General features: G+C 46.0%; 1 long non-coding RNA gene across 1 annotated transcript; it reads left to right on the plus strand.

Annotated features, from left to right (window-relative positions):
* The first annotated feature begins 6,828 nt into the window (after window positions 1-6,828).
* Window positions 6,829-8,348, plus strand: LOC142047778 (uncharacterized). Its single transcript, XR_012657029.1, has 2 exons — window positions 6,829-7,039; window positions 7,732-8,348. It is a non-coding gene; the product is annotated as an uncharacterized LOC142047778 (long non-coding RNA).
* Window positions 8,349-13,365: the final 5,017 nt, after the last annotated feature.

Here is a 13,365-nt window from a genome sequence, read left to right on the forward strand (position 1 = left end):
GCCTCAGGGAAGGTAAATTGCCCTCTCTGTTTTGCATTCAAGGAGTTTAAGTACAGTATCGCCCAGGATAACCCAGGGAGGGACAGCTGGGGATGAGATAAAGAGGAGACAAGGGGAGGAGGTTGTTTTCCCTTTGGTGGGAGACTCAGAGTCTCTGAGTCTTGGGGGTCTCTCCAGAGAAGATTTGGGGAGACCAGAAGGGGACCAAAACCCTGTAAATTTTGGATGGTGGCAGCAAGATCAGGTCGAAGCTGGTAATAAGCTTGGGGGAGTTTCATGCTAAGCACCCAGATTTTGGACGCTAAGGTCCAGATTTGGGACAGAGGCTTATTACAAGGTATCTCTACACAACCCGTGGAAATGAGCCTCCAAGCTCAGGTCGACAGTCTTGGTCTTGCGCTACTGCACTAAAAAGAGGCGTGTAGATGTTGCGGCCTGAACCGGAGTTTGGGCTGTGGTGTGTACAGAAGGGGGGTGGGCTTCAGAGCTCCAACCCTAGCTGAACAGGGGCACTGTTATTTTTATCACGGTAGCATGAGCCCTGGGAGCCTCCGTTTGTGGACCTGGGCTCTCAGTCTTGCTGCTGCAGTCTGTATAGACATACCTCAGGAGCACCAGTCATAGACTGAGACCCTGTTCTAATAGGCATTGTACAAACACAGAACAAAGTGATGGTCCCTGCTCCAGAGCATTGCAATGTAAGTCACTCTGTGGCTAGGCCTCTGATGACTTTATTAATGCTGATTCTTGTAGCTAGACACGGCACAACCCAAGGGATTCGATGGCAGCTCAGTGACTAATTCCCTTAATCTCAACCACACCCCCTTTTGATTGGTGTGTACATTTTGTGCTGCCCCTCTTCACAGGGGTGAATTTCAGCTTGAGTGGAAGACTCGCCACAGTATCTGAACTCATTCAAGACATTAGTGAACTATTGGAGCAACTTACTCAGGATTGTGGTGGATTCTCCATCACTGACAGCTTTTAAATCAAGAGTGGGGTTGTTTTTTTTTTGTTTCTAAAAGCTCTGCTCTAGGAATTATTTTGGGGCAGTTCTCAGGCCTGTGTTATTGAGGAATTTAGACTGGACAGGACCTTCTGGCTTTGGAATCTATGAAGAGAAGAGCATGAAAAGACAGTTAATTTGAACAGGTGAGAGTTTGAAGTCACCTGAGTGATTCAGGGCACCCATTTCCCGTTAATGAGAACTGGACATCTATATCCCACAAAACCTCTTAACAGGTCCTATGTGGCACTGCAGTAATGCCTAGGCAGGTGACCTGAAAGGAAATGCCCACAGTGGATCATGAAGCAGGAAAACAGGTCCCTTTATCCTGAAACAGTGACAATAATTCCACTAATTCTATACATTATTCCATTGTTTTTCTAATGATGCCTATTTTATTATTATTGTTTGATTATTAGGAGAGAAATTGATAACTGCCTAGAAGGCCTGGGGAAAAAGAACCCCACAGAGGACTGAGCGGCTGTAAAAATAAATCTTATCACACACATGCCATTATTGTCAGTGGAATTATACAGTGGCTGACAGGGTTGCACTAATGTGACATGTTCGGGTGTTACACAGTGTTGGACACTTTGTATCACTAGGACACTGATTGAAAATATCTGTTTGCCTTCGCTAATGGCAGTACCGTGTGACTGGCTGAGCGGCTCAGTTTCTAAACCCAATGGGATTCAGTAACAAAGAGTGAAGCCATGAGCTGGGGGACCTAGGTGTTGGATAAAATAGCATTAAAACCAGAGCAATCAGAGAGTAGGGGGCATCCACATTGGGAAGTGAGCTCATTGGGTTGTGGGTTCTGTGCGAGTTCATAATCCCCCTTCACCTGGAACATGAATTTAATCTGTTGGCAGACAACACCAATGGGAAGTGGAAGCAAACTCAACAGCAGGATGGAGGAACCAGTCAATTGCAGACAGAAACAAAACAAGATTCAGTCGGCGAGTGTTCCTGAGGGAAAGTAATCAAAACACCACAGTGGTGGTGATGTTGGCAGAGGAAACCATAAGGAGGGTAAAGTGTAAATTTGACATCAGTTGGTGATGCAACAGCTTAGTGATGTCTCTCTCTCTGTCTGTCTCTCTCTGGAGAGGTCTAGGATGAATGTTACATTTACAAGCATTTTGGTCATGCCAAGCCTCTTATTTAGATAGACCGTATTTAGCCAGTTTGTTCAATATCCCTTTTGAACCATTGTAGCTTTTTCTTGACCTCAGGGTTTTCCTTAATATAGGCTTTTAGTTAGGATTAGGGTTAGGGTTAGGGTCTAGCTATGTTCTTATTGCTAGCAGCTATGGGCAACTTTGTTCCTCCCTTGCCAGCTAGGTAGTTTGCATGGACACCACGCCTTAAAGAGACGCAACCAGTGGTGCAAGTAGAAATCATTTCTTGCAGCTACCATGCTGTTAAAGAGATGCAGTTATTAAATGATGCTTTGGGCCCCTGCACTTCCAGGTGTCATTGAAGATCCAGTAACACCCTAATTTGAAAACTTCTTAAATGAAAGAAGAATAGGAAGGACAATCACCCCACTTTTCCTTAACATCCTATCAGTGCAACCCTTATGTCCAAACTCAGCTTCTGCCGGTTGCCTTTATCTAAGCATTGCTCTCCACCAGGCACTAGGAAAGCAAAGATGCTGCGCCACTTGGGTTTGATGGAAAAGAGTCATAGAACTGTGCGTGCCATGTACATCTTGATAGAACTGCAGCCCAAATTGTTTTATTATTTTTCCCAGCATGACATACAGGAGAGGCAACCAAAATCAGCCTGGCAGAACATACATGAGAACTGTCTCTGGACAGATAAGCAATTGATCAAAATCATATTCTCTGATCTCTTGAGGACAAAGCCTGTTCCCATTGAGATCAAAAGGAGTTTTGCTATTGAGTTCATTGGGATCAGGCTTTGACATTTGGAGAGGAAAGAACAAAACCACTCAAGCAAGGCCTATGTTGTTTATACCACAAGTATCAAAGGCTGCTGGCTCATATGAGAAAGTCATCAGACATCTGATCTTCACACAGTGTGACCAGAGAGCAAGTGTGAAAAATAGAGACAGGAGGTGGGGGGTAATAGGAGCCTATAGAAGAAAAGCTCCTATTACTCCTATGACTCCATTTAGCCTAAAAGGGCAAGATTACTTTTTAGCTCTTCCAAGTGTGACTGCACTTTTAGTCCGTGAGGGCATACTGGCTGACACACATTCAGGTTAACGGGCTTCAGTGTTCCCTTGCAGTTAACTTTTTCTGTTCGTAAACCTGGTATGTGCTGGGTTTAAAGCATAACCCAGGTTTTTAAGTTTACAAATCTGTGAACCTCTGCCTCTTTGAGAATGAATGAATTTATTTATTTATTTATTTGCTTATTTATTATTGCTGGCCATAATGTGGGATGGTATCCTTGTTGCCCTCTGCTAATGAGGTTATGTATGGGTCTTGTAGCACTCTTCTGAACATCAGCTGGAAGGATTTTTCTTTCAGTAAGGGCTTGGCTACACTCGAAACTCCAAAGCGCTGCCACGGGAGCACTCCCGCGACAGCGCTTTGAAGTGCGAGTGTGGTCGCGACACCAGCGCAGGAGAGAGCTCTCCCAGAGCTGCAGGTAACCTCCCTGTGGGTTTTTTCACACCCCTGAGCAAGAAAGTTGCAGTGCTGTAAAGTGCCAGTGTAGCTAAGGCCTAAGTGTGGACTAATTCTTTTCTCTTAGAAAGGATGTAAAAAAATTCAGGTTCACATTGATTAACACAGAAACAACCGGGGCTGTTAAACTTTCTTTAAATTCCATAGAAAATTAAGTTCTGTTATATTTTCCAGTACAGTGATGAAATGGGTGTTTGTATATACAAACACAGTCTCGCATGATATTCTTATTGATAAACTAGACAAATACAATTTAGATGGGGCTACTATAAGGTGGGTGCATAACTGGCTGGAGAACTGTACTCAGAGAGTAGTTATCAATGGTTCCCAATCCTGTTGGAAAGATATAACGAGTGCAGTTCCGCAGTGGTCTGTTTTGGGACTGGCTCTGTTCAATATCTTCATCAACGACTTAAATATTGGCATAGAAAGTACGCTTATTAAGTTTGCACCAAACTGGGAGGGATTGCAACTGCTTTGGAGGACAGGGTCATAATTCAAAATGATCTGGACAAATTAGAGAAATGGTCTGAGGTAAACAGGATGAAGTTTAACAAAGACAAATGCAAAGTGCTCCACTTAGGAAGCAAAAATCAGTGTTACACATACAAAATGGGAAAAGACTGTCTAGGAAGGAGTACGGCAGAAAGGGATCTGGGGGTTATAGTGGACCCCAAGCTAAATATGAGTCAACAGTGTGATGCTGTTGCAAAAAAAGCAAACATGATTCTGGGATGCATTAACAGGTGTATTGTGAGCAAGACATGAGAAATCATTCTTCCGCTCTACTCTGCGCTGGTTAGGCCTCAACTGGAGTATTGTGTCCAGTTCTGGCACCGCATTTCAAGAAAATGTGGCAAGAAATTGGAGAAGGGTCCAGAGAAGAGCAACAAGAATGATTAAAGGTCTAGAGAACATAGACCTATGAAGGAAGGCTGAAAGAATTGCTTTGTTTAGTTTGGAAAAGAGAAGACTAGAGGGGACTTGATAGCAGGTTTCAGGGTAATCTAAAAGGGTGTATAAGGAGGAGGGAGAAAACTTGGTTGCCTCATCTAGCTCTAAGGATAGAACAAGAAATCAATGGGCTAAACTGCAGCAAGGGAGTTTAAGGTTGGACATTAGGAAAAAAGTTCCCTAACAGTCAGGGTGGTTAAACACTGGAATAAACTGCCTAGTACTCAGGTGGTTGGGATAGTAGTTAGATAAATGTCTAATCAGGGATGGTCTAGACAGTAATCGGTCCTGGCCATCATGAGGGCAGGGGACTGGACTCGATGACCTCTCGAGGTCCATTCCAGTCCTAGAATCTATGAATCTATGAATCAGCATGCTTAACTACTCACTTTCCCCCCACATATGTAGTATTTCAGTCTGTTTGTATGCAATATTGGAGTTGGGGGAGAAGCCATTTCAGCACATGTATGAATTATTAAAAGACAAATTTTAGGTAGAACTGTATCCTAACTGCATTGTGATATTGTACCAAAACACTGCATTTCAATGGGACATTTAACTTCCTTTATAGGAACAGAACAGACTCCTAAAACTCTTACCACAATGTGGTCCAGAGACATGCAAATAGTACCGTTGTCTTCAATGGGACTGAACAAATGATTAAAGGTTTACTAGCACAGTCCTTGGCAGATTCCTGAGGGAGTTGGTTTAAGGTTGTCAGTGTCCAGCATTCTAATCTTCACTTATAATTCTCTCACCCATAAAGCTGGAAAATGAGGCATTTGCTTGCTTTGTTTTGCTGCTCCAGTTTCAGTTAGCAAAATGCATGTTAGACTAGTTAGGCTGCAAAGAATACACTGAGGACAATACCTGATTCCTGTCGAGCTGCGGAACTGGGCTGACATCAGTATCCAAACATCCTCTGGTCAGAGCAAGCAGAGGCATTTGTCTAATGATTTGGACTTGATGTGATGCAGTATGAATGTAATGGATAATTCAGACCAAATGGAGAAACAGATTAAAAAACACTGTTTAAACACCTTCCACCTCCCCACCTTCCTTCCCTCTTGAGGACTCCTGACCAATTTAATAGCACAATACATATGCTAACAAATTAAAACAAAGCCTTTGTTTAAGTTTGCTAGCATATGTTTTGTTCTGTTAAAACCATATAAAGAATGAATGACCTCCCTAGCCGTGTTCTACTCCTCTGGAGACAGGGGTGGGCTAGCCCCAAGAATTTCTGGTACTCCATACCTGCTAAAAATCTCTTGCTGGTAATGTATTCTGGAGAGTACCACCCTAACTAAAATACTGGACACAACCATTTTCTGTTATCATGTCTGAACTACAGTTTTGCTTTTCAACTACCAATTTTGGCATCCACAAGGCATTAGATGCATCAGAGCTTACTAAGAAATCACAGGACATATTCAAAGCATCTAAGGGTTTATCCAGAATGCTGCTTTGCTCTGCATAACCAGGAATCCAGCCTTCCCTTTGAACCTGAGGGCTTGGCTACACTGGAGAGTTGCAGCGCTGTAAACCCACCACCAGCATTGCAACTTACTCACTGTCCACACTTGCAAGGCACATACAGCCCTGCATCTCCCTGGCTGCAGCACTGGCCGTACTCCTGCTATGCCTCAGGTATAACGATTGCAGTGCTGGTGATGCAGCGCTGCTCCACAAGTGTGGCCACCAAAAGTGCTGTTATTGGCCTCCAGAGCTATTCGGAGGTATCCCAGAATGCCTGCTCAGCCACTCTGCTCATCAGTTCAAATTCTATTGCCCTGGCCTCAGGTGACCCGCACTTTAAATGCCCCGGGAATTTTAAAAATCCCCTTCCTGTTTGCTCAGCCAGGTGTGGAGTGCAATCAATCAGTGATCATGCCTCCACGCGCCAAACGAGCCCCAGCATGGAGCAATGGCGAGTTGATGGACCTCATCAGTGTCTGGGGAGAGGAAGCTGTGCAGTCACAGCTGTGTTCCAGCCGTAGGAATTACGATACCTATGGGCAGATCTCAAGGGCCATGCTGGAAAGGGGCCATGACCAGGACGCAGTGCAGTGCAGGGTTAAAGTAAAGGAGCTATGGAGTGCCTATTGCAAAGCCTGCAAGGGAAATCGCCGCTCAGGTGCTGCCCCCACAACCTGCCATTTTTACAAGGAGCTGGACGCGATACTCTTGAGGGTGACCCCACTGCCAATCCAACAACCATGTTGGACAGTTCAGAGCGGGGAGAGGAGAGGGAGGTGGAGGGGGGAGGAAACCGAGAGTGAGGGTACTGGGCTGGGGGGAGACACCCCGGAGTCCCAGGAGACATGCAACCAGGAGCTTTTCTCAAGCCAGGAGGAAGGTAGCCAGTCACAGCAGCTGGAACTTGTTTGTGAAGAAGAAGCAGAGGAGCGGGTTCCCGGTAAGCAGCTTTTATTTTCATGATGGAAATGTTTCGGGAGAGGAGGGGGGGGTTAGGGCTGCATACATGCCTAGATGTGGAATAGCCCATTGATGTGGTCTATCACGTCGCAGTAATCGGCCTTGGTAATCTCCTCAAAAGTTTCTGCCAGAGCGTGGGCAATGCGCTTGCACAAGTTTATAGGGAGAGCCACTGTGGTCCTTGTCCCAGTCAGCTAACGCATCTGCGCCACTGTGCCGCGAGGGGTGGGGGGACCATTGCTGCACACAGGCAAGCTGCATAGGGACCAGGGCAGAATCCGCATTGCTGTAGAAGACCCTCCCTTGCTTCCCAGGTAACTCGCAGCAGTGAGATATCTTCCAGGATTAACTCCTGTGGAAAATGTAGGAATAGTGTTCAGTGTAGATCCCCCCGCAGCTCTCTGCTTTCCCCAACGCACAGAAACCCTAGTGCAGCTCTGAACCAATTAGTTCCCCTTCCCAGGTGAGCCGCAGCAGCGAGATAGCTTCTAGGATTAATTAACTCCTGCACTCATTCCCCCTTACTCACCATGTCTTCGCTGATGTGGGCTCTCTGTGCTGTGTTTGGTATGTGGAAAGTATGCTAAAGTGAGACTGTAAACTCCTCCACTGTGATTATACACAATGCTGCCTCTCTGATAAATGTTTCAATTTTTGTCTTTCTAATAACAGTGTCCTTGACTACTACTACTACTCGACTGGCGTATCAGAGACTGCTGAACGGCTACAAAACCTGAGGAAAAAGCCACGAAAAAGCAAAGAAGATATGGTGAAAGCAGTTATGAATCAGTCTGCCAGAGAAAGTACAAAGCTGCAGGACTGGAGAGAAAAAATGCAGCACTGGAGGGAAAGAGAAAGCAGGAGAAAGGCATTGGCTAAGAAGAAAAGCATGAAGCAGCTGATAAGCCTCCTGGCGTGCCAAACGGACTGTATCCAGTCACTGGTAGCCATGCAGGCAGAGCACTACCGTGCCGCCCACCCCTCGTCCCAAAGCTCTCTCCCTTGTTCCCCAATGTCAGCTCAAAACCCCCTTCTCCAGCATCCAGATTCTTACCACCACCAGCTGCTCCCAACACCTGTATGTTCACCTACCAGCCCTGAGAACTACGACCCTTACCTTCTCCACTCAACCCCCATCACCATGCAGCACTTTCATCCTGAAGTGCAGCAGTCATTGCACAGCACTCCAGGCAGGACATATTCAAACCTCTGACTGTACAGTTCACCACCCTATCCCCCTGCCCTTTTACTTACTTTCTTTTCAATAAATGATTTCTTGGCTTTTAAAACAGTTTTTATTATTGCAGAAAGTGAAAGATACTGTACCCTAAGGAAAAAACAGGCAGTGCAAATCATTGTAACCACTGCACTTCACTTCTGTGCAAGGCACCAAACATTACTGTTGGCTTTCAGCCTCAAATTCCTCCCTCAAGGCATCCCTAATCCTTGTAGCCCTGTGCTGGACCTCTCTAGTAGCTCTGCTCTCTGGCTGTGCAAATTCAGCCTCCAGGCATTGAACCTCAGAGGTCCATTCCTGACTGAATGTTTCACCCTTCCCTTCACAAAGATTATGGAGGGTACAGCAAGCGGATATAACCGCAGAGATGCTGCTTTCCCCCAAGTCTAGCTTCCCATAAAGAGATCGCCAGCGACCTTTTAAACAGCCAAAAGCACATGCCACAGTCATTCGGCACTGGCTCAGCCTGTAGTTGAACCGGTCCTTGCTCCTGTCAAGCTTCCCTGTATACTGTTTCATGAGCTAAGGCATTAACGGGTAGTACGGGGTCTCCAAGGATCACAATGGGCATTCTTCACGTCCCTACTGTGATCTTCCGGTCTGGGAAAAGTCCAAGCCTGCAAGCTCCTGAACAGGCCACTGTTCCAAAAGATGCGTGCATCATGCACCTTTCCAGGCCAGCCTGTGTTGTAAATAGTCAATGAAACGCCCATTGGTGATCCACAAGCGCTTGGAGAACCATAGAGAAATACCCCTTCGTTAACTGTACTCGGAATGCTAGGTGGGGTGGTTGCCAGAATAGGATTGGCGTCTCATCTATCGCCCCTCCACAGTTTAGGGAAACCCATTTGTGCAAAGCCATCCAGAATGTCCTGCCATGTTCCCCAGAGTTCACACGGTTCTTCTTAGCAGGATGGGATTAATGGCCCTGCAAACTTGCATCAACACAATTGCCAACGGGCGACTTTCCCACTCCAAACTGGTCCCGCGCACGATTAGGTAGCTGTCTGGAGTTGCCAGTTTCCAGACTGCAATAGCCACCGCTTCTCCACTGGCAGGGCAGCTTCTCAATCTCCATGTCCTTGCGCACGCAGGGTGGGAGTGAGCTCCTCACACAGTCCATGCAAAGTGGCTTTTCTCATCCGAAAGTTCTGCAGCTACTGCTCATCATCCCAGACTTCCATGACGATGTGATCCACCACTCAAGTGGCTTGTTTCCGCGCACCAAAAGCGAGCGTTCCACGTGCTAGAGCATTTCGTTGACTGCCACAAGCATATTTAGTGTCATACCATCAGGCGACTCATATCACTCGTCGGACTCCTTACTGTCACTTTGGAGCTGAAAAATAGCTCAACTGCCAAACGTGATTGCTGCGACACTCATCAGAGAAGTCTCAGCAGCTCGGCTCCATTTCCCACAGAAATTGCGCTGCACAGAAACCGTTTGGAGGACTTCACAGATGGCGCCAAACATGGATGGAAAAACAGTGACTGCGGAGAAGTGAAGCGATGGCAGCCATTGGGCGTGGGACGGAAGCGGAATGACCCGTCACGCCCCTTCCACCCTTCCGTCCCCTTCCCACAACCCACGGCCCCAAAATGGGATGAGGTGCTCTATGGGATAGCTGCCCACAATGCACCACTCCCAACAGCGCTGCAAATGCTGCAAATGTGGCCACACTGCAGCGCTGGTACGTGTCAGTGTGGCCACACTGCAGCGCTGTCCCTACACAGCTGTACGAAGACAGCTGTAACTCCCAGCGCTGCACACCTCCAAGTGTAGCCAAGGTCTTTGACACTAACTGTTCACTTAAAGAATCAACCTGGAGACATTCATGTCTCAACAACATTGTCTTCCCAACAGGCTGGTCAAGCATGGCCACTTGTATTTAGGGCTGTTTAAATTCCCTTACAGTGTTCTTTCCATCTAAAACCTTCTTTAAGTTATCTACACTGGATCTTTGTAAAGCTGGGTCAATGAATCCATACACATCTGAAAGACTCTGGCAGTTAGGAACTGAAAATATCTCAATCAAGTCACTTCCACATCCCTACTTGCAAAAACTACCATGAGGATTCTTCTCCTTATGAGCTTCTCTAAGCAACAATCCATGAGTTACAGAAATTCTGCCCTTACCCTCTTCATCTAGTGCTTGCTCTAAAGGAATATTTTCCTGAGAAACAACAGACTCTTTCTGGGTTTCACTTAAATCCAGAATCACCTCTGGCACATTAGGAGGATTTTCACACAACTCCCTTTTATGCAAGCAGCTAGACTCCACAGTTAAAAGGTTAGAGGCACTTTCTTTCCCTTTGCAGCTTTCCTCGCTGGCGACATGCAGGTTACCAGGCTCAACACACACAGGCTTAAGGACCATTCTCTCCTTGTTACAAGTTTCCACACTGTCAGTGGGTAACACAGTTAAATCACTTTCATGCTCTCCTTGTGCCCTGATCATGCTATCAACCTGATGAAACAGAGTTGTCATAACCTTACTCAGCAACCCACTAGCAACAGGCAAAATAGAAGCACCAGAATCGCCTGGCTCCTGTTCAGTACTGAAGATGGAAAGTCCTCAGCAATGTTCTCATTCTTATCACTGAGAGTTTTCATCACCAAAGTACTTTACAACATAAACCCCGTTAATTCTGTTCATGGTGGGGGAAAACACTTGGCATTATAGAAAAGGAAAGGATGCCTCTGTGCAAATGATGGATATGATAACTTTTTCTTCTCTGTCCTGAATGATCTATTTTTAACGAAGATGAGGTGAAAGGTTTGTTTACCTTAAAGTTGGCACAGAAGAAGCTGGAATCTGTAACTTCACCTCTTCACTTGGTGTTTCAGACAGCAGGATCTGTCTCTGATCTGCACTCCCTTCACCTATGTTAGTTATCTCAAGGTATGTCTTCCCTGCACACTACTGGCGAAGGCACTACACCGCAGAGCAGAGCAGTAATGAGACCTGCATGCTCCTGGCTGGACACCCTAGTTGTGCTGAGACCCTTGATTTGCTTTGCTTTGTATCTCTCACCAGAAAATAAATGTCCCTCCTGAGTCATTGTTTACCATGCAAATACAACAGGTGAATTTTCCTTCGAGACTTTGCTAATGGGCACATTAAATTACCATGAAGGAAAATTGAATACCATGTTTTGTTTAGGTTTTTGAGGTAGACAGTATGTAAATAGACTATTACTTCTTCCGGCCACTCAGGGAATGGAACAGAGAAGGAAAAACTTCAGAACTAGAAAGCCTTTATTACTTGAAGCCCGAGACACAGAGCAGGGCACCACTCTGCTCAATTCTGTATAAACATAGAATAAAGAGATGGTCCCTGCCTCAGGCCTCTCTCACTCTGTCCTGTTGAAAGTGCAGGTGAAATACTTAGATATTCATTGGGCCAAAGAGACAGACTGAGAATTGTGCTCCAGCCCACTGGTTGGGGCACTCGCGTAGGAGCTGGGAAACCCAAGCTCCAGTCTCCTTGCTGCAATGAATAGTTAAATATTTCATACGCCTCCTCCACATCCCGTCTGTGCCCTAGAGCTGTCCTGTGCCCTGGCGCCTGAGATCACTGCCAAGGCAGAGTAAGTGCATGCGGTTATGTTGGGCCAGGGCATTGTTCATGGAGCGCAGAGTTATAGTAGCATTGGCATGTACCTTTACCCAGCATCTTCTCATTAGGAAGAAAGTCCAGGGTGCCAGGAGATGGCGGGATTGGGAGCCCACACTGGTGAAGTTTACACCTTCTCCTTCTTTTGTCCTTTGGTCAGCCAGTGTGGCAATGGCCAACTTTCCTTCCAAAGTCTCTTTCTATAAGAACCCCAAAGGGATCGATGGGGCTATAGCCCATCCCCTTACTATCTTGTCATCAATTAGCTCTAATTTCCCACACACCAGTTTTGGTTCATCGACTTGTGCTCACGCTGTTCTCGTTTCCCAGGCATGACCATAACACCGTCCTTGAGTTCTGGAAACAGGACTTTTTTTTGGACTAATTTAGTCTTTTATCTCTTCTTTGCATATTTTTCCATCCCCATTTGTTGTTCTTAGTCACCACAATGCTGTATGAACTTCCACTCACTTCTCCTAGTTGAGGTTGCACAGAGGGTAAGTTTGTAGGCAAATCATCACAGATCCTTTGTGAATCCAGGCCTTGCTGGGACTTTTAAAAGCACTGAACTTGCAAACACCCTTTGAAATCAGTGAGTTTGAGGAGCCTGGGTGCTTTGGAAAAACCCACTGGGCACCTAAATACCTCTAAAAATCTGCCTGTAAGTGCTCTTGAGATAACTTAAAAAGCCATCACAAGTAATCTCATAACTAAAGTGCAGTCCAGCATAACTCACTACCAGCGTCCCTGAAAGTCCCACTCTCTCTCCTCTTTCCATCAGTGTTAGAAAGATGAACCAGTTGTGTTAGTCCAATGGATTCAATATTTTAGCAGTAAAGGGCATAATGAACAGATCTACCCCAGATGCTAGTCCAGCAAACCACTCAGATACCTTGAACTGTAGTGATTTCAGTGGGAATACCCTGGTGTTTACAATTAAGCATGTGCTTAAATGCTTTGCTGTCTGGGGGCTGGAACACTCAGTGCTATGTCGGATCCAGTCTGCTCATACTGAGCAAGTGCAGTATCGCCCATCAGGTCTAGGTCCCTGGCACCAACACTTTGGACCAATTCTCATCCAATTCCCTTAGAAAGATTTGAAAATGTAAGCAGAGTTAGCTGATCTAACATTTTCTCCAACCAACCCCCTGTTGCCCTCAACAGAAAGCACACATGTACCCAGTCCCCATCCAATGAGCTCACTCAATTAGTTCAGGTAGCATTTTAAAAAGGGTGTAAGTGATTTAGAAGCCTAAGTCCTATTTCAAAAGTTTCGCACTTACTGAGGTTTAGCAACGTACATCTTATCGAAAGGCAACGATGTGACGGTTGGATCACAGAAACCCCCTTGGGGCTGCCAACTGATATGCCAAAACTACTTCTGCCCCTCCCTTTCCTGCCAGCTTGGGACTCCAGAACCCTGCCTGGTTGTGCCAGACATGCTAGCTAGCT

The sequence above is a fragment of the Chelonoidis abingdonii genome, chromosome 14, assembly GCF_003597395.2.
Source record: "Chelonoidis abingdonii isolate Lonesome George chromosome 14, CheloAbing_2.0, whole genome shotgun sequence".
Classification (NCBI taxonomy): Eukaryota; Metazoa; Chordata; order Testudines; family Testudinidae; genus Chelonoidis; species Chelonoidis abingdonii.